Genomic DNA, 27,898 nt, shown 5'->3' on the forward strand with positions numbered 1-27,898 from the left:
TCATCAACTACAAAAAATTGTTCAAAAACACTGTGGAATTGGGTTACGGCAAAAAAACAAACTTCTTTGACCTTGTGGCATAAATAAGCGTCTCTCAATGGAAGACCAGAAAGTTGCATGTGAAAATGACATTTGCACCACACTCTAAAAAAATGGAGTGAACTGGCCATGTGACATGACTGCGCTCTACGCAACCTTGATTCAAATACACATGCATCACGGCTCCAGTTTTGGCACCTAAAAGAGGCCGAAGACTTTGTCAAAAGATAGCTTGACGGCACTTCAGATGCTGGAGAACCTAGCCCATATGGGGATCAAAAGCTGAAACCTCCGTGTTATTAGAACCACGGTTTAACAAAAGTGAGCAAGCAGACATGACAGACAATGCCAGTTTTTGCCTCCTGCATCTAGTTTGACATGCAGCAGCAAGAGCTTGTTGCGCAACGGTTGTGCATTTCACTCCACATCAGAAGATTGTGCCTAGAAATCACATCCAAATCAAATCAGACTTTTCATGATCCAGTACAGATACATGATCGAAAAGAGTGCTGAACAGGGTCAGAGCACTCAAGTTTCATTGACCTTGTGGCGCAACGGTAGCGCGTCTGACTCCAGATCAGAAGGTTGCGTGTTCAAATCACGTCAGGGTCATCTGACATTTTACTCATCAACTACAAAAAATTGTTCAAAAACACTGTGGAATTGAGTTACGGCAAAAAAACAAACTTCTTTGACCTTGTGGCATAAATAAGCGTCTCTCATTGGAAGACCAGAAAGTTGCATGTGAAAATGACATTTGCACCACACTCTAAAAAAATGGAGTGAACTGGCCATGTGACATGACTGCGCTCTACGCAACCTTGATTCAAATACACATGCATCACGGCTCCACTTTTGGTACCCAAAAGAGGCTGAAGACTTTGTCAAAAGATAGCTTGACGGCACTTCAGATGCTGGAGAACCTAGCCCATATGGGGATCAAAAGCTGAAACCTCCGTGTTATTAGAACCACGGTTTAACAAAAGTGAGCAAGCAGACATGACACACAATGCCAGTTTTTGCCTCCTGCATCTAGTTTGACATGCAGCAGCAAGAGCTTGTTGCGCAACGGTTGTGCGTTTCACTCCACATCAGAAGATTGTGCCTAGAAATCACATCCAAATCAAATCAGACTATTCATGATCCAGTACAGATACATGATTGAAAAGAGTGCTGAACAGGGTCAGAGCACTCAAGTGGGGATCGTTTAACAAAAGTGAGCAAGCAGACATGACAGACAATGCCAGTTTTTGCCTCCTGCATCTAGTTTGACATGCAGCAGCAAGAGCTTGTTGCGCAACGGTTGTGCGTTTCACTCCACATCAGAAGATTGTGCCTAGAAATCACATCCAAATCAAATCAGACTTTTCATGATCCAGTACAGATACATGATCGAAAAGAGTGCTGAACAGGGTCAGAGCACTCAAGTTTCATTGACCTTGTGGCGCAACGGTAGCGCGTCTGACTCCAGATCAGAAGGTTGCGTGTTCAAATCACGTCAGGGTCATCTGACATTTTACTCATCAACTACAAAAAATTGTTCAAAAACACTGTGCAATTGAGTTACGGCAAAAAAACAAACTTATTTGACCTTGTGGCATAAATAAGCGTCTCTCAATGGAAGACCAGAAAGTTGCATGTGAAAATGACATTTGCACCACACTCTAAAAAAATGGAGTGAACTGGCCATGTGACATGACTGCGCTCTACGCAACCTTGATTCAAATACACATGCATCACGGCTCCACTTTTGGTACCCAAAAGAGGCTGAAGACTTTGTCAAAAGATAGCTTGACGGCACTTCAGATGCTGGAGAACCTAGCCCATATGGGGATCAAAAGCTGAAACCTCCGTGTTATTAGAACCACGGTTTAACAAAAGTGAGCAAGCAGACATGACACACAATGCCAGTTTTTGCCTCCTGCATCTAGTTTGACATGCAGCAGCAAGAGCTTGTTGCGCAACGGTTGTGCGTTTCACTCCACATCAGAAGATTGTGCCTAGAAATCACATCCAAATCAAATCAGACTTTTCATGATCCAGTACAGATACATGATCGAAAAGAGTGCTGAACAGGGTCAGAGCACTCAAGTTTCATTGACCTTGTGGCGCAACGGTAGCGCGTCTGACTCCAGATCAGAAGGTTGCGTGTTCAAATCACGTCAGGGTCATCTGACATTTTACTCGTCAACTACAAAAAATTGTTCAAAAACACTGTGGAATTGGGTTACGGCAAAAAAACAAACTTCTTTGACCTTGTGGCATAAATAAGCGTCTCTCAATGGAAGACCAGAAAGTTGCATGTGAAAATGACATTTGCACCACACTCTAAAAAAATGGAGTGAACTGGCCATGTGACCTGACTGCGCTCTACGCAACCTTGATTCAAATACACATGCATCACGGCTCCACTTTTGGTACCCAAAAGAGGCCGAAGACTTTGTCAAAAGATAGCTTGACGGCACTTCAGATGCTGGAGAACCTAGCCCATATGGGGATCAAAAGCTGAAACCTCCATGTTATTAGAACCACAGTTTAACAAAAGTGAGCAAGCAGACATGACACACAATGCCAGTTTTTGCCTCCTGCATCTAGTTTGACATGCAGCAGCAAGAGCTTGTTGCGCAACGGTTGTGCGTTTCACTCCACATCAGAAGATTGTGCCTAGAAATCACATCCAAATCAAATCAGACTTTTCATGATCCAGTACAGATACATGATCGAAAAGAGTGCTGAACAGGGTCAGAGCACTCAAGTTTCATTGACCTTGTGGCGCAACGGTAGCGCGTCTGACTCCAGATCAGAAGGTTGCGTGTTCAAATCATGTCAGGGTCATTTGACATTTTACTCATCAACTACAAAAAATTGTTCAAAAACACTGTGGAATTGGGTTACGGCAAAAAAACAAATTTCTTTGACCTTGTGGCATAAATAAGCGTCTCTCAATGGAGGACCAGAAAGTTGCATGTGAAAATGACATTTGCACCACACTCTAAAAAAATGGAGTGAACTGGCCATGTGACATGACTGCGCTCTACGCAACCTTGATTCAAATACACATGCATCACGGCTCCACTTTTGGTACCCAAAAGAGGCTGAAGACTTTGTCAAAAGATAGCTTGACGGCACTTCAGATGCTGGAGAACCTAGCCCATATGGGGATCAAAAGCTGAAACCTCCGTGTTATTAGAACCACGGTTTAACAAAAGTGAGCAAGCAGACATGACACACAATGCCAGTTTTTGCCTCCTGCATCTAGTTTGACATGCAGCAGCAAGAGCTTGTTGCGCAACGGTTGTGCGTTTCACTCCACATCAGAAGATTGTGCCTAGAAATCACATCCAAATCAAATCAGACTTTTCATGATCCAGTACAGATACATGATCGAAAAGAGTGCTGAACAGGGTCAGAGCACTCAAGTTTCATTGACCTTGTGGCGCAACGGTAGCGCGTCTGACTCCAGATCAGAAGGTTGCGTGTTCAAATCACGTCAGGGTCATCTGACATTTTACTCGTCAACTACAAAAAATTGTTCAAAAACACTGTGGAATTGGGTTACGGCAAAAAAACAAACTTCTTTGACCTTGTGGCATAAATAAGCGTCTCTCAATGGAAGACCAGAAAGCTGCATGTGAAAATGACATTTGCACCACACTCTAAAAAAATGGAGTGAACTGGCCATGTGACCTGACTGCGCTCTACGCAACCTTGATTGAAATACACATGCATCACGGCTCCACTTTTGGTACCCAAAAGAGGCCGAAGACTTTGTCAAAAGATAGCTTGACGGCACTTCAGATGCTGGAGAACCTAGCCCATATGGGGATCAAAAGCTGAAACCTCCGTGTTATTAGAACCACGGTTTAACAAAAGTGAGCAAGCAGACATGACAGACAATGCCAGTTTTTGCCTCCTGCATCTAGTTTGACATGCAGCAGCAAGAGCTTGTTGCGCAACGGTTGTGCATTTCACTCCACATCAGAAGATTGTGCCTAGAAATCACATCCAAATCAAATCAGACTTTTCATGATCCAGTACAGATACATGATCGAAAAGAGTGCTGAACAGGGTCAGAGCACTCAAGTTTCATTGACCTTGTGGCGTAACGGTAGCGCGTCTGACTCCAGATCAGAAGGTTGCGTGTTCAAATCACGTCAGGGTCATTTGACATTTTACTCATCAACTACAAAAAATTGTTCAAAAACACTGTGGAATTGGGTTACGGCAAAAAAACAAACTTCTTTGACCTTGTGGCATAAATAAGCGTCTCTCAATGGAAGACCAGAAAGTTGCATGTGAAAATGACATTTGCACCACACTCTAAAAAAATGGAGTGAACTGGCCATGTGACATGACTGCGCTCTACGCAACCTTGATTCAAATACACATGCATCACGGCTCCAGTTTTGGCACCTAAAAGAGGCCGAAGACTTTGTCAAAAGATAGCTTGACGGCACTTCAGATGCTGGAGAACCTAGCCCATATGGGGATCAAAAGCTGAAACCTCCGTGTTATTAGAACCACGGTTTAACAAAAGTGAGCAAGCAGACATGACAGACAATGCCAGTTTTTGCCTCCTGCATCTAGTTTGACATGCAGCAGCAAGAGCTTGTTGCGCAACGGTTGTGCATTTCACTCCACATCAGAAGATTGTGCCTAGAAATCACATCCAAATCAAATCAGACTTTTCATGATCCAGTACAGATACATGATCGAAAAGAGTGCTGAACAGGGTCAGAGCACTCAAGTTTCATTGACCTTGTGGCGCAACGGTAGCGCGTCTGACTCCAGATCAGAAGGTTGCGTGTTCAAATCACGTCAGGGTCATCTGACATTTTACTCATCAACTACAAAAAATTGTTCAAAAACACTGTGGAATTGAGTTACGGCAAAAAAACAAACTTCTTTGACCTTGTGGCATAAATAAGCGTCTCTCATTGGAAGACCAGAAAGTTGCATGTGAAAATGACATTTGCACCACACTCTAAAAAAATGGAGTGAACTGGCCATGTGACATGACTGCGCTCTACGCAACCTTGATTCAAATACACATGCATCACGGCTCCACTTTTGGTACCCAAAAGAGGCTGAAGACTTTGTCAAAAGATAGCTTGACGGCACTTCAGATGCTGGAGAACCTAGCCCATATGGGGATCAAAAGCTGAAACCTCCGTGTTATTAGAACCACGGTTTAACAAAAGTGAGCAAGCAGACATGACACACAATGCCAGTTTTTGCCTCCTGCATCTAGTTTGACATGCAGCAGCAAGAGCTTGTTGCGCAACGGTTGTGCGTTTCACTCCACATCAGAAGATTGTGCCTAGAAATCACATCCAAATCAAATCAGACTTTTCATGATCCAGTACAGATACATGATCGAAAAGAGTGCTGAACAGGGTCAGAGCACTCAAGTTTCATTGACCTTGTGGCGCAAAGGTAGCGCGTCTGACTCCAGATCAGAAGGTTGCGTGTTCAAATCACGTCAGGGTCATCTGACATTTTACTCATCAACTACAAAAAATTGTTCAAAAACACTGTGCAATTGAGTTACGGCAAAAAAACAAACTTCTTTGACCTTGTGGCATAAATAAGCGTCTCTCAATGGAAGACCAGAAAGTTGCATGTGAAAATGACATTTGCACCACACTCTAAAAAAATGGAGTGAACTGGCCATGTGACATGACTGCGCTCTACGCAACCTTGATTCAAATACACATGCATCACGGCTCCACTTTTGGTACCCAAAAGAGGCTGAAGACTTTGTCAAAAGATAGCTTGACGGCACTTCAGATGCTGGAGAACCTAGCCCATATGGGGATCAAAAGCTGAAACCTCCGTGTTATTAGAACCACGGTTTAACAAAAGTGAGCAAGCAGACATGACACACAATGCCAGTTTTTGCCTCCTGCATCTAGTTTGATATGCAGCAGCAAGAGCTTGTTGCGCAACGGTTGTGCGTTTCACTCCACATCAGAAGATTGTGCCTAGAAATCACATCCAAATCAAATCAGACTTTTCATGATCCAGTACAGATACATGATCGAAAAGAGTGCTGAACAGGGTCAGAGCACTCAAGTTTCATTGACCTTGTGGCGCAACGGTAGCGCGTCTGACTCCAGATCAGAAGGTTGCGTGTTCAAATCACGTCAGGGTCATCTGACATTTTACTCGTCAACTACAAAAAATTGTTCAAAAACACTGTGGAATTGGGTTACGGCAAAAAAACAAACTTCTTTGACCTTGTGGCATAAATAAGCGTCTCTCAATGGAAGACCAGAAAGTTGCATGTGAAAATGACATTTGCACCACACTCTAAAAAAATGGAGTGAACTGGCCATGTGACCTGACTGCGCTCTACGCAACCTTGATTGAAATACACATGCATCACGGCTCCACTTTTGGTACCCAAAAGAGGCCGAAGACTTTGTCAAAAGATAGCTTGACGGCACTTCAGATGCTGGAGAACCTAGCCCATATGGGGATCAAAAGCTGAAACCTCCGTGTTATTAGAACCACAGTTTAACAAAAGTGAGCAAGCAGACATGACACACAATGCCAGTTTTTGCCTCCTGCATCTAGTTTGACATGCAGCAGCAAGAGCTTGTTGCGCAACGGTTGTGCGTTTCACTCCACATCAGAAGATTGTGCCTAGAAATCACATCCAAATCAAATCAGACTTTTCATGATCCAGTACAGATACATGATCGAAAAGAGTGCTGAACAGGGTCAGAGCACTCAAGTTTCATTGACCTTGTGGCGCAACGGTAGCGCGTCTGACTCCAGATCAGAAGGTTGCGTGTTCAAATCATGTCAGGGTCATTTGACATTTTACTCATCAACTACAAAAAATTGTTCAAAAACACTGTGGAATTGGGTTACGGCAAAAAAACAAATTTCTTTGACCTTGTGGCATAAATAAGCGTCTCTCAATGGAGGACCAGAAAGTTGCATGTGAAAATGACATTTGCACCACACTCTAAAAAAATGGAGTGAACTGGCCATGTGACATGACTGCGCTCTACGCAACCTTGATTCAAATACACATGCATCACGGCTCCACTTTTGGTACCCAAAAGAGGCTGAAGACTTTGTCAAAAGATAGCTTGACGGCACTTCAGATGCTGGAGAACCTAGCCCATATGGGGATCAAAAGCTGAAACCTCCGTGTTATTAGAACCACGGTTTAACAAAAGTGAGCAAGCAGACATGACACACAATGCCAGTTTTTGCCTCCTGCATCTAGTTTGACATGCAGCAGCAAGAGCTTGTTGCGCAACGGTTGTGCGTTTCACTCCACATCAGAAGATTGTGCCTAGAAATCACATCCAAATCAAATCAGACTTTTCATGATCCAGTACAGATACATGATCGAAAAGAGTGCTGAACAGGGTCAGAGCACTCAAGTTTCATTGACCTTGTGGCGCAACGGTAGCACGTCTGACTCCAGATCAGAAGGTTGCGTGTTCAAATCACGTCAGGGTCATCTGACATTTTACTCGTCAACTACAAAAAATTGTTCAAAAACACTGTGGAATTGGGTTACGGCAAAAAAACAAACTTCTTTGACCTTGTGGCATAAATAAGCGTCTCTCAATGGAAGACCAGAAAGCTGCATGTGAAAATGACATTTGCACCACACTCTAAAAAAATGGAGTGAACTGGCCATGTGACCTGACTGCGCTCTACGCAACCTTGATTGAAATACACATGCATCACGGCTCCACTTTTGGTACCCAAAAGAGGCCGAAGACTTTGTCAAAAGATAGCTTGACGGCACTTCAGATGCTGGAGAACCTAGCCCATATGGGGATCAAAAGCTGAAACCTCCGTGTTATTAGAACCACGGTTTAACAAAAGTGAGCAAGCAGACATGACACACAATGCCAGTTTTTGCCTCCTGCATCTAGTTTGACATGCAGCAGCAAGAGCTTGTTGCGCAACGGTTGTGCGTTTCACTCCACATCAGAAGATTGTGCCTAGAAATCACATCCAAATCAAATCAGACTTTTCATGATCCAGTACAGATACATGATCGAAAAGAGTGCTGAACAGGGTCAGAGCACTCAAGTTTCATTGACCTTGTGGCGCAACGGTAGCGCGTCTGACTCCAGATCAGAAGGTTGCGTGTTCAAATCACGTCAGGGTCATTTGACATTTTACTCATCAACTACAAAAAATTGTTCAAAAACACTGTGGAATTGGGTTACGGCAAAAAAACAAACTTCTTTGACCTTGTGGCATAAATAAGCGTCTCTCAATGGAAGACCAGAAAGTTGCATGTGAAAATGACATTTGCACCACACTCTAAAAAAATGGAGTGAACTGGCCATGTGACATGACTGCGCTCTACGCAACCTTGATTCAAATACACATGCATCACGGCTCCAGTTTTGGCACCTAAAAGAGGCCGAAGACTTTGTCAAAAGATAGCTTGACGGCACTTCAGATGCTGGAGAACCTAGCCCATATGGGGATCAAAAGCTGAAACCTCCGTGTTATTAGAACCACGGTTTAACAAAAGTGAGCAAGCAGACATGACAGACAATGCCAGTTTTTGCCTCCTGCATCTAGTTTGACATGCAGCAGCAAGAGCTTGTTGCGCAACGGTTGTGCGTTTCACTCCACATCAGAAGATTGTGCCTAGAAATCACATCCAAATCAAATCAGACTTTTCATGATCCAGTACAGATACATGATCGAAAAGAGTGCTGAACAGGGTCAGAGCACTCAAGTTTCATTGACCTTGTGGCGCAACGGTAGCGCGTCTGACTCCAGATCAGAAGGTTGCGTGTTCAAATCACGTCAGGGTCATCTGACATTTTACTCGTCAACTACAAAAAATTGTTCAAAAACACTGTGGAATTGGGTTACGGCAAAAAAACAAACTTCTTTGACCTTGTGGCATAAATAAGCGTCTCTCAATGGAAGACCAGAAAGTTGCATGTGAAAATGACATTTGCACCACACTCTAAAAAAATGGAGTGAACTGGCCATGTGACCTGACTGCGCTCTACGCAACCTTGATTGAAATACACATGCATCACGGCTCCACTTTTGGTACCCAAAAGAGGCCGAAGACTTTGTCAAAAGATAGCTTGACGGCACTTCAGATGCTGGAGAACCTAGCCCATATGGGGATCAAAAGCTGAAACCTCCGTGTTATTAGAACCACAGTTTAACAAAAGTGAGCAAGCAGACATGACACACAATGCCAGTTTTTGCCTCCTGCATCTAGTTTGACATGCAGCAGCAAGAGCTTGTTGCGCAACGGTTGTGCGTTTCACTCCACATCAGAAGATTGTGCCTAGAAATCACATCCAAATCAAATCAGACTTTTCATGATCCAGTACAGATACATGATCGAAAAGAGTGCTGAACAGGGTCAGAGCACTCAAGTTTCATTGACCTTGTGGCGCAACGGTAGCGCGTCTGACTCCAGATCAGAAGGTTGCGTGTTCAAATCATGTCAGGGTCATTTGACATTTTACTCATCAACTACAAAAAATTGTTCAAAAACACTGTGGAATTGGGTTACGGCAAAAAAACAAATTTCTTTGACCTTGTGGCATAAATAAGCGTCTCTCAATGGAGGACCAGAAAGTTGCATGTGAAAATGACATTTGCACCACACTCTAAAAAAATGGAGTGAACTGGCCATGTGACATGACTGCGCTCTACGCAACCTTGATTCAAATACACATGCATCACGGCTCCACTTTTGGTACCCAAAAGAGGCTGAAGACTTTGTCAAAAGATAGCTTGACGGCACTTCAGATGCTGGAGAACCTAACCCATATGGGGATCAAAAGCTGAAACCTCCGTGTTATTAGAACCACGGTTTAACAAAAGTGAGCAAGCAGACATGACACACAATGCCAGTTTTTGCCTCCTGCATCTAGTTTGACATGCAGCAGCAAGAGCTTGTTGCGCAACGGTTGTGCGTTTCACTCCACATCAGAAGATTGTGCCTAGAAATCACATCCAAATCAAATCAGACTTTTCATGATCCAGTACAGATACATGATCGAAAAGAGTGCTGAACAGGGTCAGAGCACTCAAGTTTCATTGACCTTGTGGCGCAACGGTAGCGCGTCTGACTCCAGATCAGAAGGTTGCGTGTTCAAATCACGTCAGGGTCATCTGACATTTTACTCGTCAACTACAAAAAATTGTTCAAAAACACTGTGGAATTGGGTTACGGCAAAAAAACAAACTTCTTTGACCTTGTGGCATAAATAAGCGTCTCTCAATGGAAGACCAGAAAGCTGCATGTGAAAATGACATTTGCACCACACTCTAAAAAAATGGAGTGAACTGGCCATGTGACCTGACTGCGCTCTACGCAACCTTGATTGAAATACACATGCATCACGGCTCCACTTTTGGTACCCAAAAGAGGCCGAAGACTTTGTCAAAAGATAGCTTGACGGCACTTCAGATGCTGGAGAACCTAGCCCATATGGGGATCAAAAGCTGAAACCTCCGTGTTATTAGAACCACGGTTTAACAAAAGTGAGCAAGCAGACATGACACACAATGCCAGTTTTTGCCTCCTGCATCTAGTTTGACATGCAGCAGCAAGAGCTTGTTGCGCAACGGTTGTGCGTTTCACTCCACATCAGAAGATTGTGCCTAGAAATCACATCCAAATCAAATCAGACTTTTCATGATCCAGTACAGATACATGATCGAAAAGAGTGCTGAACAGGGTCAGAGCACTCAAGTTTCATTGACCTTGTGGCGCAACGGTAGCGCGTCTGACTCCAGATCAGAAGGTTGCGTGTTCAAATCACGTCAGGGTCATTTGACATTTTACTCATCAACTACAAAAAATTGTTCAAAAACACTGTGGAATTGGGTTACGGCAAAAAAACAAACTTCTTTGACCTTGTGGCATAAATAAGCGTCTCTCAATGGAAGACCAGAAAGTTGCATGTGAAAATGACATTTGCACCACACTCTAAAAAAATGGAGTGAACTGGCCATGTGACATGACTGCGCTCTACGCAACCTTGATTCAAATACACATGCATCACGGCTCCAGTTTTGGCACCTAAAAGAGGCCGAAGACTTTGTCAAAAGATAGCTTGACGGCACTTCAGATGCTGGAGAACCTAGCCCATATGGGGATCAAAAGCTGAAACCTCCGTGTTATTAGAACCACGGTTTAACAAAAGTGAGCAAGCAGACATGACACACAATGCCAGTTTTTGCCTCCTGCATCTAGTTTGACATGCAGCAGCAAGAGCTTGTTGCGCAACGGTTGTGCGTTTCACTCCACATCAGAAGATTGTGCCTAGAAATCACATCCAAATCAAATCAGACTTTTCATGATCCAGTACAGATACATGATTGAAAAGAGTGCTAAACAGGGTCAGAGCACTCAACTTTCATTGACCTTGTGGCGCAACGGTAGCGCGTCTGACTCCAGATCAGAAGGTTGCGTGTTCAAATCACGTCAGGGTCATCTGACATTTTACTCATCAACTACAAAAAATTGTTCAAAAACACTGTGGAATTGAGTTACGGCAAAAAAACAAACTTCTTTGACCTTGTGGCATAAATAAGCGTCTCTCAATGGAAGACCAGAAAGTTGCATGTGAAAATGACATTTGCACCACACTCTAAAAAAATGGAGTGAACTGGCCATGTGACATGACTGCGCTCTATGCAACCTTGATTCAAATACACATGCATCACGGCTCCACTTTTGGTACCCAAAAGAGGCTGAAGACTTTGTCAAAAGATAGCTTGACGGCACTTCAGATGCTGGAGAACCTAGCCCATATGGGGATCAAAAGCTGAAACCTCCGTGTTATTAGAACCACGGTTTAACAAAAGTGAGCAAGCAGACATGACACACAATGCCAGTTTTTGCCTCCTGCATCTAGTTTGACATGCAGCAGCAAGAGCTTGTTGCGCAACGGTTGTGCGTTTCACTCCACATCAGAAGATTGTGCCAAAAAAATCACATCCAAATCAAATCAGACTATTCATGATCCAGTACAGATACATGATCGAAAAGAGTGCTGAACAGGGTCAGAGCACTCAAGTGGGGATCGTTTAACAAAAGTGAGCAAGCAGACATGACACACAATGCCAGTTTTTGCCTCCTGCATCTAGTTTGACATGCAGCAGCAAGAGCTTGTTGCGCAACGGTTGTGCGTTTCACTCCACATCAGAAGATTGTGCCTAGAAATCACATCCAAATCAAATCAGACTTTTCATGATCCAGTACAGATACATGATCGAAAAGAGTGCTGAACAGGGTCAGAGCACTCAAGTTTCATTGACCTTGTGGCGCAACGGTAGCGCGTCTGACTCCAGATCAGAAGGTTGCGTGTTCAAATCACGTCAGGGTCATCTGACATTTTACTCATCAACTACAAAAAATTGTTCAAAAACACTGTGGAATTGGTTTACGGCAAAAAAACAAACTTCTTTGACCTTGTGGCATAAATAAGCGTCTCTCAATGGAAGACCAGAAAGTTGCATGTGAAAATGACATTTGCACCACAATCTAAAAAAATGGAGTGAACTGGCCATGTGACATGACTGCGCTCTACGCAACTTTGATTCAAATACACATGCATCACGGCTCCACTTTTGGCACCCAAAAGAGGCCGAAGACTTTGCCAAAAGATAGCTTGACGGCACTACAGATGCTGGAGAATATAGCCCATATGGGGATCAAAAGCTGAAACCTCCGTGTTATTAGAACCACGGTTTAACAAAAGTGAGCCAGCAGACATGACACACAATGCCAGTTTTTGCCTCCTGCATCTAGTTTGACATGCAGCACCAAGAGCTTGTTGCGCAACGGTTGTGCGTTTCACTCCACATTAGAAGATTGTGCCTAGAAATCACATCCAAATCAAATCAGACTTATCATGATCCAGTACAGATACATGATCGAAAATAATGCTGAACAGGGTCAGAGCACTCAAGTTTCATTGACCATGGCCAATGGCCTTGGAGCTATTAGCACCACATTCTAACCCAACTGAGCTAATGCGCCATGAGGCAGAATGGCACATTTTGCCTCTTTGAGCCACATGCCTCATTGCTCCACTTTTCAAACGAAAAAAGGCTGCTAACTTTTCCAAAGAAGAGCTTGACGGCTCTTCAGACACTATGTAAGCTGGCCCGTACGGGGATCGAACCCGCGACCTTGGTGTTATTAGCACCACGCTCTAACTCAACTGAGCTAACCGGCGATGATTTGTGATTGTGTTTGTGACCGTGTTTTTTGCCTCTTTGATCCACATACACATGCATCACTGCTCCCTTTTCTACATCAAAAAAGCTTGCAAACTTTGACAAAAGACAACTTGACGGCTCTTTGGATACTGGAGAACGTGGCCAGTGGCCTTGGAGCTATTAGCACCACATTCTAACCCAACTGAGCTAATGCGCCATGAGGCAGAATGGCACATTTTGCCTCTTTGAGCCACATGCCTCATTGCTCCACTTTTCAAAAGAAAAAAGCCTGCTAACTTTTCCAAAGAAGAGCTTGTCGGCTCTTCAGACACTACATAAGCTGGCCCGTACGGGGATCGAACCCGCGACCTTGGCGTTATTAGCACCACGCTCTAACCCAACTGAGCTAACCGGCCATGATTTGCGCCTGTGTTTTTGGCCTCTTTGATCCACATACACATGCATCACTGCTCCCTTTTCTACATCAAAAAAGCTTGCAAACTTTGACAAAAGACAACTTGACCGCTTTTTTTGACACTGGAGAACGTGGCCAGTGGCCTTGGAGCTATTAGCACCACATTCTAACCCAACTGAGCTAATGCGCCATGAGGCAGAATGGCACATTTTGCCTCTTTGAGCCACATGCCTCATTGCTCCACTTTTCAAAAGAAAAAAGGCTGCTAACTTTTCCAAAGAAGAGCTTGTCGGCTCTTCAGACACTACGTAAGCTGGCCCGTACGGGGATCGAACCCACGACCTTGGTGTTATTAGCACCATGCTCTAACCCAACTGAGCTAACCGGCCATGATTTGTGACTGTGTTTTTGGCCTCTTTGATCCACATACACATGCATCACTGCTCCCTTTTCTACATCAAAAAAGCTTGCAAACTTTGACAAAAGACAACTTGACGGCTCTTTGTACACTGGAGAACGTGGCCAGTGGCCTTGGAGCTATTAGCACCACATTCTAACCCAACTGAGCTAATGCGCCATGAGGCAGAATGGCACATTTTGCCTCTTTGAGCCACATGCCTCATTGCTCCACTTTTCAAAAGAAAAAAGGCTGCTAACTTTTCCAAAGAAGAGCTCGTCGGCTCCTTAGATACTACGTAAGCTGGCCCATAAGGAGATCGAACCCGCGACCTTGGCGTTATTAGCACCATGCTCTAACCCAGCTGAGCTAACCTGCCATGATTTGTGACTGCGTTTTTGGCCTCTTTGATCAACATACACATGCATCACTGCTCCCTTTTCTACATCAAAAAAGCTTGCAAACTTTGACAAAAGACAACTTGACAGCTCTTTGGATACTGGAGAACGTGGCCAGTGGCCTTGGAGCTATTAGCACCACATTCTAACCCAACTGAGCTAATGCGCCATGAGGCAGAATGGCACATTTTGCCTCTTTGAGCCACATGCCTCATTGCTCCACTTTTCAAAAGAAAAAAGGCTGCTAACTTTTCCAAAGAAGAGCTTGTCGGCTCTTCAGACACTACGTAAGCTGGTCCGTACGGGGATCGAACCCTCGACCTTGGCGTTATTAGCACCACGCTCTAACCCAACTGAGCTAACCGGCCATTATTTGTGACTGTGTTTTTGGCCTCTTTGATCCACATACACATGCATCACTGCTCCCTTTTCTACATCAAAAAAGCTTGCAAACTTTGACAAAAGACAACTTGACGGCTCTTTGGATACTGGAGAACGTGGCCAGTGGCCTTGGAGCTATTAGCACCACATTCTAACCCAACTGAGCTAATGCGCCATGAGGCAGAATAGCACATTTTGCCTCTTAGAGCCACATGCCTCATTGCTCCACTTTTCAAAAGAAAAAAGGCTGCTAACTTTTCCAAAGAAGAGCTTGTCAGCTCTTCAGACACTACGTAAGCTGGCCCGTACGGGGATCGAACCCACGACCTTGGTGTTATTAGCACCATGCTCTAACCCAACTGAGCTAACCGGCCATGATTTGTGACTGTGTTTTTGGCCTCTTTGATCCACATACACATGCATCACTGCTCCCTTTTCTACATCAAAAAAGCTTGCAAACTTTGACAAAAGACAACTTGACGGCTCTTTGTACACTGGAGAACGTGGCCAGTGGCCTTGGAGCTATTAGCACCACATTCTAACCCAACTGAGCTAATGCGCCATGAGGCAGAATGGCACATTTTGCCTCTTTGAGCCACATGCCTCATTGCTCCACTTTTCAAAAGAAAAAAGGCTGCTAACTTTTCCAAAGAAGAGCTTGTCCGCTCTTCAGACACTACGTAAGCTGGCCCGTACAGGGATCGAACCCACGACCTTGGTGTTATTATCACCATGCTCTAACCCAACTGAGCTAACCGGCCATGATTTGTGACTGTGTTTTTGGCCTCTTTGATCCACATACACATGCATCACTGCTCCCTTTTCTACATCAAAAAAGCTTGCAAACTTTGACAAAAGACAACTTGACGGCTCTTTGGACACTGGAGAACGTGGCCAGTGGCCTTGGAGCTATTAGCACCACATTCTAACCAACTGAGCTAATGCGCCATGAGGCAGAATGGCACATTTTGCCTCTTTGAGCCACATGCCTCATTGCTCCACTTTTCAAAAGAAAAAAGGCTGCTAACTTTTCCAAAGAAGAGCTCGTCGGCTCCTTAGACACTACGTAAGCTTGCCCGTAAGGGGATCGAACCCGTGCCCTTATCGTTCTTAGCACCATGCTCTAACCCAACTGAGCTAACCGGCCATGTTTTGTGACTGTGTTTTTGGCCTCTTTGTTCAACATACACATGCATCACTGCTCCCTTTTCTACATTAAAAAAGCTTGCAAACTTTGACAAAAGACAACTTGACCGCTTTTTTTGACACTGGAGAACGTGGCCAGTGGCCTTGGAGCTATTAGCACCACATTCTAACCCAACTGAGCTAATGCGCCATGAGGCAGAATGGCACATTTTGCCTCTTTGAGCCACATGCCTCATTGCTCCACTTTTCAAAAGAAAAAAGGCTGCTAACTTTTCCAAAGAAAAGCTTGTCGGCTCTTCAGACACTACGTAAGCTGGCCCGTACGGGGATCGAACCCGCAACCTTGGCGTTATTAGCACCACGCTCTAACCCAACTGAGCTAACCGGCCATTATTTGTGACTGTGTTTTTGGCCTCTTTGATCCACATACACATGCATCACTGCTCCCTTTTCTACATCAAAAAAGCTTGCAAACTTTGACAAAAGACAACTTGACCGCTTTTTTTGACACTGGAGAACGTGGCCAGTGGCCTTGGAGCTATTAGCACCACATTCTAACCCAACTGAGCTAATGCGCCATGAGGCAGAATGGCACATTTTGCCTCTTTGAGCCACATGCCTCATTGCTCCACTTTTCAAAAGAAAAAAGGCTGCTAACTTTTCCAAAGAATAGCTTGTCGGCTCTTCAGACACTACGTAAGCTGGCCCGTACGGGGATCGAACCCGCAACCTTGGCGTTATTAGCACCACGCTCTAACCCAACTGAGCTAACCGGCCATTATTTGTGACTGTGTTTTTGGCCTCTTTGATCCACATACACATGCATCACTGCTCCCTTTTCTACATCAAAAAAGCTTACAAACTTTGACAAAAGACAACTTGACGGCTCTTTGGATACTGGTGAACGTGGCCAGTGGCCTTGGAGCTATTAGCACCACATTCTAACCCAACTGAGCTAATGCGCCATGAGGCAGAATGGCACATTTTGCCTCTTTGAGCCACATGCCTCATTGCTCCACTTTTCAAAAGAAAAAAGGCTGCTAACTTTTCCAAAGAAGAGCTTGTCGGCTCTTCAGACACTACATAAGCTGGCCCATACGGGGATCGAACCCGCGACCTTGGCGTTATTAGCACCACGCTCTAACCCAACTGAGCTAACCGGCCATGATTTGTGACTGTGTTTTTGGCCTCTTTGATCCACATACACATGCATCACTGCTCCCTTTTCTACATCAAAAAAGCTTGCAAACTTTGACAAAAGACAACTTGACCGCTTTTTTTGACACTGGAGAACGTGGCCAGTGGCCTTGGAGCTATTAGCACCACATTCTAACCCAACTGAGCTAATGCGCCATGAGGCAGAATGGCACATTTTGCCTCTTTGAGCCACATGCCTCATTGCTCCACTTTTCAAAAGAAAAAAGGCTGCTAACTTTCCCAAAGAAGAGCTTGTCGGCTCTTCAGACACTACGTAAGCTGGTCCGTACGAGGATCGAACCCACGACCTAGGCGTTATTAGCACCACGCTCTAACCCAACTGAGCTAACCAGCCATGGTTTGTCGCTGTGTTTTTGGCCTCTTTGATCCACATACACATGCATCACTGCTCCCTTTTCTACATCAAAAAAGCTTGCAAACTTTGACAAAAGACAACTTGACGGCTCTTTGGATACTGGAGAACGTGGCCAGTGGCCTTGGAGCTATTAGCACCACATTCTAACCCAACTGAGCTAATGCGCCATGAGGCAGAATGGCACATTTTGCCTCTTTGAGCCACATGCCTCATTGCTCCACTTTTCAAAAGAAAAAAGGCTGCTAACTTTTCCAAAGAAAAATTGTCGGCTCTTCAGACACTACGTAAGCTGGCCCATACGGGGATCGAACCCGCAACCTTGGCGTTATTAGCACCACGCTCTAACCCAACTGAGCTAACCGGCCATTATTTGTGACTGTGTTTTTGGCCTCTTTGATCCACATACACATGCATTACTGCTCCCTTTTCTACATCAAAAAAGCTTGCAAACTTTGACAAAAGACAACTTGACGGCTCTTTGGATACTGGAGAACATGGCCAGTGGCCTTGCAGCTATTAGCACCACATTCTAACCCAACTGAGCTAATGCGCCATGAGGCAGAATAGCACATTTTGCCTCTTTGAGCCACATGCCTCATTGCTCCACTTTTCAAAAGAAAAAATGCTGCTAACTTTTCCAAAGAAGAGCTCGTTGGCTCCTTAGATACTACGTAAGCTGGCCCATAATGGGATCGAACCCGCGACCTTGGCGTTATTAGCACCATGCTCTAACCCAACTGAGCTAACCTGCCATGATTTGTGACTGCGTTTTTGGCCTCTTTGATCAACATACACATGCATCACTGCTCCCTTTTCTACATCAAAAAAGCTTGCAAACTTTGACAAAAGACAACTTGACAGCTCTTTGGATACTGGAGAACGTGGCCAGTGGCCTTGGAGCTATTAGCACCACATTCTAACCCAACTGAGCTAATGCGCCATGAGGCAGAATGGCACATTTTGCCTCTTTGAGCCACATGCCTCATTGCTCCACTTTTCAAAAGAAAAAAGGCTACTAACTTTTCCAAAGAAGAGCTTGTCGGCTCTTCAGACACTACGTAAGCTGGTCCGTACGGGGATCGAACCCGCGACCTTGGCGTTATTAGCACCACGCTCTAACCCAACTGAGCTAACCGGCCACGATTTGTCACTGTGTTTTTGGCCTCTTTGATCCACATACACATGCATCACTGCTCCCTTTTCTACATCAAAAAAGCTTGCAAACTTAGACAAAAGACAACTTGACAGCTCTTTGCTTACTGGAGAACGTGGCCAGTGGCCTTGGAGCTATTAGCACCACATTCTAACCCAACTGAGCTAATGCGCCATGAGGCAGAATGGCACATTTTGCCTCTTTGAGCCACATGCCTCATTGCTCCACTTTTCAAAAGAAAAAAGGCTGCTAACTTTTCCAAAGAAAAGCTTGTCGGCTCTTTAGACACTACGTAAGCTGGCCCGTACGGGGATCGAACCCGCAACCTTGGCGTTATTAGCACCACGCTCTAACCCAACTGAGCTAACCGGCCATTATTTGTGACTGTGTTTTTGGCCTCTTTGATCCACATACACATGCATCACTGCTCCCTTTTCTACATCAAAAAAGCTTGCAAACTTTGACAAAAGACAACTTGACGGCTCTTTGGATACTGGAGAACGTGGCCAGTGGCCTTGGAGCTATTAGCACCACATTCTAACCCAACTGAGCTAATGCGCCATGAGGCAGAATAGCACATTTTGCCTCTTAAAGCCACATGCCTCATTGCTCCACTTTTCAAAAGAAAAAAGGCTGCTAACTTTTCCAAAGAAGAGCTTGTCAGCTCTTCAGACACTACGTAAGCTGGCCCGTACGGGGATCGAACCCACGACCTTGGTGTTATTAGCACCATGCTCTAACCCAACTGAGCTAACCGGCCATGATTTGTGACTGTGTTTTTGGCCTCTTTGATCCACATACACATGCATCACTGCTCCCTTTTCTACATCAAAAAAGCTTGCAAACTTTGACAAAAGACAACTTGACGGCTCTTTGGACACTGGAGAACGTGGCCAGTGGCCTTGGAGCTATTAGCACCACATTCTAACCAACTGAGCTAATGCGCCATGAGGCAGAATGGCACATTTTGCCTCTTTGAGCCACATGCCTCATTGCTCCACTTTTCAAAAGAAAAAAGGCTGCTAACTTTTCCAAAGAAGAGCTCGTCGGCTCCTTAGACACTACGTAAGCTTGCCCGTAAGGGGATCGAACCCGTGCCCTTGTCGTTCTTAGCACCATGCTCTAACCCAACTGAGCTAACCGGCCATGATTTGTGACTGTGTTTTTGGCCTCTTTGTTCAACATACACATGCATCACTGCTCCCTTTTCTACATTAAAAAAGCTTGCAAACTTTGACAAAAGACAACTTGACCGCTTTTTTTGACACTGGAGAACGTGGCCAGTGGCCTTGGAGCTATTAGCACCACATTCTAACCCAACTGAGCTAATGCGCCATGAGGCAGAATGGCACATTTTGCCTCTTTGAGCCACATGCCTCATTGCTCCACTTTTCAAAAGAAAAAAGGCTGCTAACTTTTCCAAAGAAAAGCTTGTCGGCTCTTCAGACACTACGTAAGCTGGCCCGTACGGGGATCGAACCCGCAACCTTGGCGTTATTAGTACCACGCTCTAACCCAACTGAGCTAACCGGCCATTATTTGTGACTGTGTTTTTGGCCTCTTTGATCCACATACACATGCATCACTGCTCCCTTTTCTACATCAAAAAAGCTTGCAAACTTTGACAAAAGACAACTTGACCGCTTTTTTTGACACTGGAGAACGTGGCCAGTGGCCTTGGAGCTATTAGCACCACATTCTAACCCAACTGAGCTAATGCGCCATGAGGCAGAATGGCACATTTTGCCTCTTTGAGCCACATGCCTCATTGCTCCACTTTTCAAAAGAAAAAAGGCTGCTAACTTTTCCAAAGAATAGCTTGTCGGCTCTTCAGACACTACGTAAGCTGGCCCGTACGGGGATCGAACCCGCAACCTTGGCGTTATTAGCACCACGCTCTAACCCAACTGAGCTAACCGGCCATTATTTGTGACTGTGTTTTTGGCCTCTTTGATCCACATACACATGCATCACTGCTCCCTTTTCTACATCAAAAAAGCTTACAAACTTTGACAAAAGACAACTTGACGGCTCTTTGGATACTGGTGAACGTGGCCAGTGGCCTTGGAGCTATTAGCACCACATTCTAACCCAACTGAGCTAATGCGCCATGAGGCAGAATGGCACATTTTGCCTCTTTGAGCCACATGCCTCATTGCTCCACTTTTCAAAAGAAAAAAGGCTGCTAACTTTTCCAAAGAAGAGCTTGTCGGCTCTTCAGACACTACATAAGCTGGCCCGTACGGGGATCGAACCCGCGACCTTGGCGTTATTAGCACCACGCTCTAACCCAACTGAGCTAACCGGCCATGATTTGTGACTGTGTTTTTGGCCTCTTTGATCCACATACACATGCATCACTGCTCCCTTTTCTACATCAAAAAAGCTTGCAAACTTTGACAAAAGACAACTTGACCGCTTTTTTTGACACTGGAGAACGTGGCCAGTGGCCTTGGAGCTATTAGCACCACATTCTAACCCAACTGAGCTAATGCGCCATGAGGCAGAATGGCACATTTTGCCTCTTTGAGCCACATGCCTCATTGCTCCACTTTTCAAAAGAAAAAAGGCTGCTAACTTTTCCAAAGAAGAGCTTGTCGGCTCTTCAGACACTATGTAAGCTGGTCCGTACGAGGATCGAACCCACGACCTAGGCGTTATTAGCACCACGCTCTAACCCAACTGAGCTAACCAGCCATGGTTTGTCGCTGTGTTTTTGGCCTCTTTGATCCACATACACATGCATCACTGCTCCCTTTTCTACATCAAAAAAGCTTGCAAACTTTGACAAAAGACAACTTGACGGCTCTTTGGATACTGGAGAACGTGGCCAGTGGCCTTGGAGCTATTAGCACCACATTCTAACCCAACTGAGCTAATGCGCCATGAGGCAGAATGGCACATTTTGCCTCTTTGAGCCACATGCCTCATTGCTCCACTTTTCAAAAGAAAAAAGGCTGCTAACTTTTCCAAAGAAAAATTGTCGGCTCTTCAGACACTACGTAAGCTGGCCCATACGGGGATCGAACCCGCAACCTTGGCGTTATTAGCACCACGCTCTAACCCAACTGAGCTAACCGGCCATTATTTGTGACTGTGTTTTTGGCCTCTTTGATCCACATACACATGCATTACTGCTCCCTTTTCTACATCAAAAAAGCTTGCAAACTTTGACAAAAGACAACTTGACGGCTCTTTGGATACTGGAGAACATGGCCAGTGGCCTTGGAGCTATTAGCACCACATTCTAACCCAACTGAGCTAATGCGCCATGAGGCAGAATAGCACATTTTGCCTCTTTGAGCCACATGCCTCATTGCTCCACTTTTCAAAAGAAAAAATGCTGCTAACTTTTCCAAAGAAGAGCTCGTTGGCTCCTTAGATACTACGTAAGCTGGCCCATAATGGGATCGAACCCACGACCTTGGCGTTATTAGCACCATGCTCTAACCCAACTGAGCTAACCTGCCATGATTTGTGACTGCGTTTTTGGCCTCTTTGATCAACATACACATGCATCACTGCTCCCTTTTCTACATCAAAAAAGCTTGCAAACTTTGACAAAAGACAACTTGACAGCTCTTTGGATACTGGAGAACGTGGCCAGTGGCCTTGGAGCTATTAGCACCACATTCTAACCCAACTGAGCTAATGCGCCATGAGGCAGAATGGCACATTTTGCCTCTTTGAGCCACATGCCTCATTGCTCCACTTTTCAAAAGAAAAAAGGCTACTAACTTTTCCAAAGAAGAGCTTGTCGGCTCTTCAGACACTACGTAAGCTGGTCCGTACGGGGATCGAACCCACGACCTTGGCGTTATTAGCACCACGCTCTAACCCAACTGAGCTAACCGGCCACGATTTGTCACTGTGTTTTTGGCCTCTTTGATCCACATACACATGCATCACTGCTCCCTTTTCTACATCAAAAAAGCTTGCAAACTTTGACAAAAGACAACTTGACGGCTCTTTGGATACTGGAGAACGTGGCCAGTGGCCTTGGAGCTATTAGCACCACATTCTAACCCAACTGAGCTAATGCGCCATGAGGCAGAATAGCACATTTTGCCTCTTAGAGCCACATGCCTCATTGCTCCACTTTTCAAAAGAAAAAAGGCTGCTAACTTTTCCAAAGAAGAGCTTGTCAGCTCTTCAGACACTACGTAAGCTGGCCCGTACGGGGATCGAACCCACGACCTTGGTGTTATTAGCACCATGCTCTAACCCAACTGAGCTAACCGGCCATGATTTGTGACTGTGTTTTTGGCCTCTTTGATCCACATACACATGCATCACTGCTCCCTTTTCTACATCAAAAAAGCTTGCAAACTTTGACAAAAGACAACTTGACGGCTCTTTGGACACTGGAGAACGTGGCCAGTGGCCTTGGAGCTATTAGCACCACATTCTAACCAACTGAGCTAATGCGCCATGAGGCAGAATGGCACATTTTGCCTCTTTGAGCCACATGCCTCATTGCTCCACTTTTCAAAAGAAAAAAGGCTGCTAACTTTTCCAAAGAAGAGCTCGTCGGCTCCTTAGACACTACGTAAGCTTGCCCGTAAGGGGATCGAACCCGTGCCCTTGTCGTTCTTAGCACCATGCTCTAACCCAACTGAGCTAACCGGCCATGATTTGTGACTGTGTTTTTGGCCTCTTTGTTCAACATACACATGCATCACTGCTCCCTTTTCTACATTAAAAAAGCTTGCAAACTTTGACAAAAGACAACTTGACCGCTTTTTTTGACACTGGAGAACGTGGCCAGTGGCCTTGGAGCTATTAGCACCACATTCTAACCCAACTGAGCTAATGCGCCATGAGGCAGAATGGCACATTTTGCCTCTTTGAGCCACATGCCTCATTGCTCCACTTTTCAAAAGAAAAAAGGCTGCTAACTTTTCCAAAGAAAAGCTTGTCGGCTCTTCAGACACTACGTAAGCTGGCCCGTACGGGGATCGAACCCGCAACCTTGGCGTTATTAGCACCACGCTCTAACCCAACTGAGCTAACCGGCCATTATTTGTGACTGTGTTTTTGGCCTCTTTGTTCAACATACACATGCATCACTGCTCCCTTTTCTACATTAAAAAAGCTTGCAAACTTTGACAAAAGACAACTTGACCGCTTTTTTTGACACTGGAGAACGTGGCCAGTGGCCTTGGAGCTATTAGCACCACATTCTAACCCAACTGAGCTAATGCGCCATGAGGCAGAATGGCACATTTTGCCTCTTTGAGCCACATGCCTCATTGCTCCACTTTTCAAAAGAAAAAAGGCTGCTAACTTTTCCAAAGAAAAGCTTGTCGGCTCTTCAGACACTACGTAAGCTGGCCCGTACGGGGATCGAACCCGCAACCTTGGCGTTATTAGCACCACGCTCTAACCCAACTGAGCTAACCGGCCATTATTTGTGACTGTGTTTTTGGCCTCTTTGATCCACATACACATGCATCACTGCTCCCTTTTCTACATCAAAAAAGCTTACAAACTTTGACAAAAGACAACTTGACGGCTCTTTGGATACTGGAGAACGTGGCCAGTGGCCTTGGAGCTATTAGCACCACATTCTAACCCAACTGAGCTAATGCGCCATGAGGCAGAATGGCACATTTTGCCTCTTTGAGCCACATGCCTCATTGCTCCACTTCTCAAAAGAATAAAGGCTGCTAACTTTTCCAAAGAAAAGCTTGTCGGCTCTTCAGACACTACGTAAGCTGGCCCGTACGGGAATCAAACCCGCGACCTTGGCGTTGTTAGCACCACGCTCTAACCCAACTGAGCTAACCGGCCATGATTTGTGCCTGTGTTTTTGGCCTCTTTGATCCACATACACATGCATCACTGCTCCCTTTTCTACATCAAAAAAGCTTACAAACTTTGACAAAAGACAACTTGACGGCTCTTTGGATACTGGAGAACGTGGCCAGTGGCCTTGGAGCTATTAGCACCACATTCTAACCCAACTGAGCTAATGCGCCATGAGGCAGAATGGCACATTTTGCCTCTTTGAGCCACATGCCTCATTGCTCCACTTTTCAAAAGAAAAAAGGCTGCTAACTTTTCCAAAGAAGAGCTTGTCGGCTCTGCAGACACTACGTAAGCTGGCCCGTATGGGGATCGAACCCGCGATCTTGGCATTATTAGCACCATGCTCTAACCCAACTGAGCTAACCGGCCATTATTTGTGACTGTGTTTTTGGCCTCTTTGATCAACATACACATGCATCACTGCTCCCTTTTCTACATCAAAAAAGCTTGCAAACTTTGACAAAAGACAACTTGACCGCTTTTTTTGACACTGGAGAACGTGGCCAGTGGCCTTGGAGCTATTAGCACCACATTCTAACCCAACTGAGCTAATGCGCCATGAGGCAGAATGGCACATTTTGCCTCTTTGAGCCACATGCCTCATTGCTCCACTTTTCAAAAGAAAAAAGGCTGCTAACTTTTCCAAAGAAGAGCTTGTCGGCTCTTCAGACACTACGTAAGCTGGTCCGTACGGGAATCGAACCTGCGACCTTGACGTTATTAGCACCACGCTCTAACCCAACTGAGCTAACCGTCCATGACTTGTCACTGTGTTTTTGGCCTCTTTGATCCACATACACATGCATCACTGCTCCCTTTTCTACATCAAAAAAGCTTGCAAACTTTGACAAAAGACAACTTGACGGCTCTTTGGATACTGGAGAACGTGGCCAGTGGCCTTGGAGCTATTAGCACCACATTCTAACCCAACTGAGCTAATGCGCCATGAGGCAGAATGGCACATTTTGCCTCTTTGAGCCACATGCCTCATTGCTCCACTTTTCAAAAGAAAAAAGGCTGCTAACTTTTCCAAAGAATAGCTTGTCGGCTCTTCAGACACTACGTAAGCTGGCCCGTACGGGGATCGAACCCGCAACCTTGGCGTTACTAGCACCACGCTCTAACCCAACTGAGCTAACCGGCCATTATTTGTGACTGTGTTTTTGGCCTCTTTGATCCACATACACATGCATCACTGCTCCCTTTTCTACATCAAAAAAGCTTACAAACTTTGACAAAAGACAACTTGACGGCTCTTTGGATACTGGAGAACGTGGCCAGTGGCCTTGGAACTATTAGCACCACATTCTAACCCAACTGAGCTAATGCGCCATGAGGCAGAATGGCACATTTTGCCTCTTTGAGCCACATGCCTCATTGCTCCACTTCTCAAAAGAATAAAGGCTGCTAACTTTTCCAAAGAAAAGCTTGTCGGCTCTTCAGACACTACGTAAGCTGGCCCGTACGGGGATCAAACCCGCGACCTTGGCGCTATTAGCACCACGCTCTAACCCAACTGAGCTAGCCAGCCATGATTTGTGCCTCTGTTTTTGGTCTCTTTGATACACATACACATGCATCACTGCTCCCTTTTCTACATCAAAAAAGCTTGCAAACTTTGACAAAAGACAACTTGACGGCTCTTTGGATACTGGAGAACGTGGCCAGTGGCCTTGGAGCTATTAGCACCACATTCTAACCCAACTGAGCTAATGCGCCATGAGGCAGAATGGCACATTTTGCCTCTTTGAGCCACATGCCTCATTGCTCCACTTTTCAAAAGAAAAAAGGCTGCTAACTTTTCCAAAGAAGAGCTTGTCGGCTCTGCAGACACTACGTAAGCTGGCCCGTATGGGGATCGAACCCGCGATCTTGGCATTATTAGCACCATGCTCTAACCCAACTGAGCTAACCGGCCATTATTTGTGACTGTGTTTTTGGCCTCTTTGATCAACATACACATGCATCACTGCTCCCTTTTCTACATCAAAAAAGCTTGCAAACTTTGACAAAAGACAACTTGACCGCTTTTTTTGACACTGGAGAACGTGGCCAGTGGCCTTGGAGCTATTAGCACCACATTCTAACCCAACTGAGCTAATGCGCCATGAGGCAGAATGGCACATTTTGCCTCTTTGAGCCACATGCCTCATTGCTCCACTTTTCAAAAGAAAAAAGGCTGCTAACTTTTCCAAAGAAGAGCTTGTCGGCTCTTCAGACACTACGTAAGCTGGTCCGTACGGGAATCGAACCTGCGACCTTGGCGTTATTAGCACCACGCTCTAACCCAACTGAGCTAACCGTCCATGACTTGTCACTGTGTTTTTGGCCTCTTTGATCCACATACACATGCATCACTGCTCCCTTTTCTACATCAAAAAAGCTTGCAAACTTTGACAAAAGACAACTTGACGGCTCTTTGGATACTGGAGAACGTGGCCAGTGGCCTTGGAGCTATTAGCACCACATTCTAACCCAACTGAGCTAATGCGCCATGAGGCAGAATGGCACATTTTGCCTCTTTGAGCCACATGCCTCATTGCTCCACTTTTCAAAAGAAAAAAGGCTGCTAACTTTTCCAAAGAATAGCTTGTCGGCTCTTCAGACACTACGTAAGCTGGCCCGTACGGGGATCGAACCCGCAACCTTGGCGTTACTAGCACCACGCTCTAACCCAACTGAGCTAACCGGCCATTATTTGTGACTGTGTTTTTGGCCTCTTTGATCCACATACACATGCATCACTGCTCCCTTTTCTACATCAAAAAAGCTTACAAACTTTGACAAAAGACAACTTGACGGCTCTTTGGATACTGGAGAACGTGGCCAGTGGCCTTGGAGCTATTAGCACCACATTCTAACCCAACTGAGCTAATGCGCCATGAGGCAGAATGGCACATTTTGCCTCTTTGAGCCACATGCCTCATTGCTCCACTTCTCAAAAGAATAAAGGCTGCTAACTTTTCCAAAGAAAAGCTTGTCGGCTCTTCAGACACTACGTAAGCTGGCCCGTACGGGGATCAAACCCGCGACCTTGGCGTTATTAGCACCACGCTCTAACCCAACTGAGCTAACCGGCCATTATTTGTGACTGTGTTTTTGGCCTCTTTGATCCACATACACATGCATCACTGCTCCCTTTTCTACATCAAAAAAGCTTACAAACTTTGACAAAAGACAACTTGACGGCTCTTTGGATACTGGAGAACGTGGCCAGTGGCCTTGGAGCTATTAGCACCACATTCTAACCCAACTGAGCTAATGCGCCATGAGGCAGAATGGCACATTTTGCCTCTTTGAGCCACATGCCTCATTGCTCCACTTCTCAAAAGAATAAAGGCTGCTAACTTTTCCAAAGAAAAGCTTGTCGGCTCTTCAGACACTA

The 27,898-nt window shown here is 45.2% G+C and overlaps 18 non-coding genes across 18 annotated transcripts; 12 read left to right on the forward strand and 6 right to left on the reverse strand.

The window, feature by feature from the left end:
• The first annotated feature begins 579 nt into the window (after window positions 1-579).
• TRNAW-CCA (transfer RNA tryptophan (anticodon CCA)) lies at window positions 580-651 on the forward strand. The gene has a single exon. It is a non-coding gene; the product is annotated as a tRNA-Trp (tRNA).
• An 823-nt stretch (window positions 652-1,474) lies between these two features.
• On the forward strand, window positions 1,475-1,546 carry TRNAW-CCA (transfer RNA tryptophan (anticodon CCA)). The gene has a single exon. It is a non-coding gene; the product is annotated as a tRNA-Trp (tRNA).
• Window positions 1,547-2,138: 592 nt separating this feature from the next.
• TRNAW-CCA (transfer RNA tryptophan (anticodon CCA)) lies at window positions 2,139-2,210 on the forward strand. Its single transcript has one exon. It is a non-coding gene; the product is annotated as a tRNA-Trp (tRNA).
• A 1,256-nt stretch (window positions 2,211-3,466) lies between these two features.
• On the forward strand, window positions 3,467-3,538 carry TRNAW-CCA (transfer RNA tryptophan (anticodon CCA)). The gene has a single exon. It is a non-coding gene; the product is annotated as a tRNA-Trp (tRNA).
• A 1,256-nt stretch (window positions 3,539-4,794) lies between these two features.
• Window positions 4,795-4,866, forward strand: TRNAW-CCA (transfer RNA tryptophan (anticodon CCA)). Its single transcript has one exon. It is a non-coding gene; the product is annotated as a tRNA-Trp (tRNA).
• Window positions 4,867-6,122: 1,256 nt separating this feature from the next.
• TRNAW-CCA (transfer RNA tryptophan (anticodon CCA)) lies at window positions 6,123-6,194 on the forward strand. The gene has a single exon. It is a non-coding gene; the product is annotated as a tRNA-Trp (tRNA).
• Window positions 6,195-8,114: 1,920 nt separating this feature from the next.
• Window positions 8,115-8,186, forward strand: TRNAW-CCA (transfer RNA tryptophan (anticodon CCA)). The gene has a single exon. It is a non-coding gene; the product is annotated as a tRNA-Trp (tRNA).
• Window positions 8,187-8,778: 592 nt separating this feature from the next.
• TRNAW-CCA (transfer RNA tryptophan (anticodon CCA)) lies at window positions 8,779-8,850 on the forward strand. The gene has a single exon. It is a non-coding gene; the product is annotated as a tRNA-Trp (tRNA).
• A 1,256-nt stretch (window positions 8,851-10,106) lies between these two features.
• Window positions 10,107-10,178, forward strand: TRNAW-CCA (transfer RNA tryptophan (anticodon CCA)). Its single transcript has one exon. It is a non-coding gene; the product is annotated as a tRNA-Trp (tRNA).
• Window positions 10,179-10,770: 592 nt separating this feature from the next.
• On the forward strand, window positions 10,771-10,842 carry TRNAW-CCA (transfer RNA tryptophan (anticodon CCA)). The gene has a single exon. It is a non-coding gene; the product is annotated as a tRNA-Trp (tRNA).
• Window positions 10,843-11,434: 592 nt separating this feature from the next.
• On the forward strand, window positions 11,435-11,506 carry TRNAW-CCA (transfer RNA tryptophan (anticodon CCA)). The gene has a single exon. It is a non-coding gene; the product is annotated as a tRNA-Trp (tRNA).
• An 824-nt stretch (window positions 11,507-12,330) lies between these two features.
• TRNAW-CCA (transfer RNA tryptophan (anticodon CCA)) lies at window positions 12,331-12,402 on the forward strand. The gene has a single exon. It is a non-coding gene; the product is annotated as a tRNA-Trp (tRNA).
• A 1,178-nt stretch (window positions 12,403-13,580) lies between these two features.
• TRNAI-AAU (transfer RNA isoleucine (anticodon AAU)) lies at window positions 13,581-13,655 on the reverse strand. Its single transcript has one exon. It is a non-coding gene; the product is annotated as a tRNA-Ile (tRNA).
• A 3,410-nt stretch (window positions 13,656-17,065) lies between these two features.
• On the reverse strand, window positions 17,066-17,140 carry TRNAI-AAU (transfer RNA isoleucine (anticodon AAU)). The gene has a single exon. It is a non-coding gene; the product is annotated as a tRNA-Ile (tRNA).
• A 3,796-nt stretch (window positions 17,141-20,936) lies between these two features.
• TRNAI-AAU (transfer RNA isoleucine (anticodon AAU)) lies at window positions 20,937-21,011 on the reverse strand. The gene has a single exon. It is a non-coding gene; the product is annotated as a tRNA-Ile (tRNA).
• Window positions 21,012-24,420: 3,409 nt separating this feature from the next.
• TRNAV-AAC (transfer RNA valine (anticodon AAC)) lies at window positions 24,421-24,495 on the reverse strand. Its single transcript has one exon. It is a non-coding gene; the product is annotated as a tRNA-Val (tRNA).
• Window positions 24,496-25,582: 1,087 nt separating this feature from the next.
• TRNAT-AGU (transfer RNA threonine (anticodon AGU)) lies at window positions 25,583-25,657 on the reverse strand. The gene has a single exon. It is a non-coding gene; the product is annotated as a tRNA-Thr (tRNA).
• Window positions 25,658-27,131: 1,474 nt separating this feature from the next.
• On the reverse strand, window positions 27,132-27,206 carry TRNAT-AGU (transfer RNA threonine (anticodon AGU)). The gene has a single exon. It is a non-coding gene; the product is annotated as a tRNA-Thr (tRNA).
• Window positions 27,207-27,898: the final 692 nt, after the last annotated feature.

The sequence above is a fragment of the Eleutherodactylus coqui genome, chromosome 2, assembly GCF_035609145.1.
Source record: "Eleutherodactylus coqui strain aEleCoq1 chromosome 2, aEleCoq1.hap1, whole genome shotgun sequence".
NCBI lineage: Eukaryota > Metazoa > Chordata > Amphibia > Anura > Eleutherodactylidae > Eleutherodactylus > Eleutherodactylus coqui.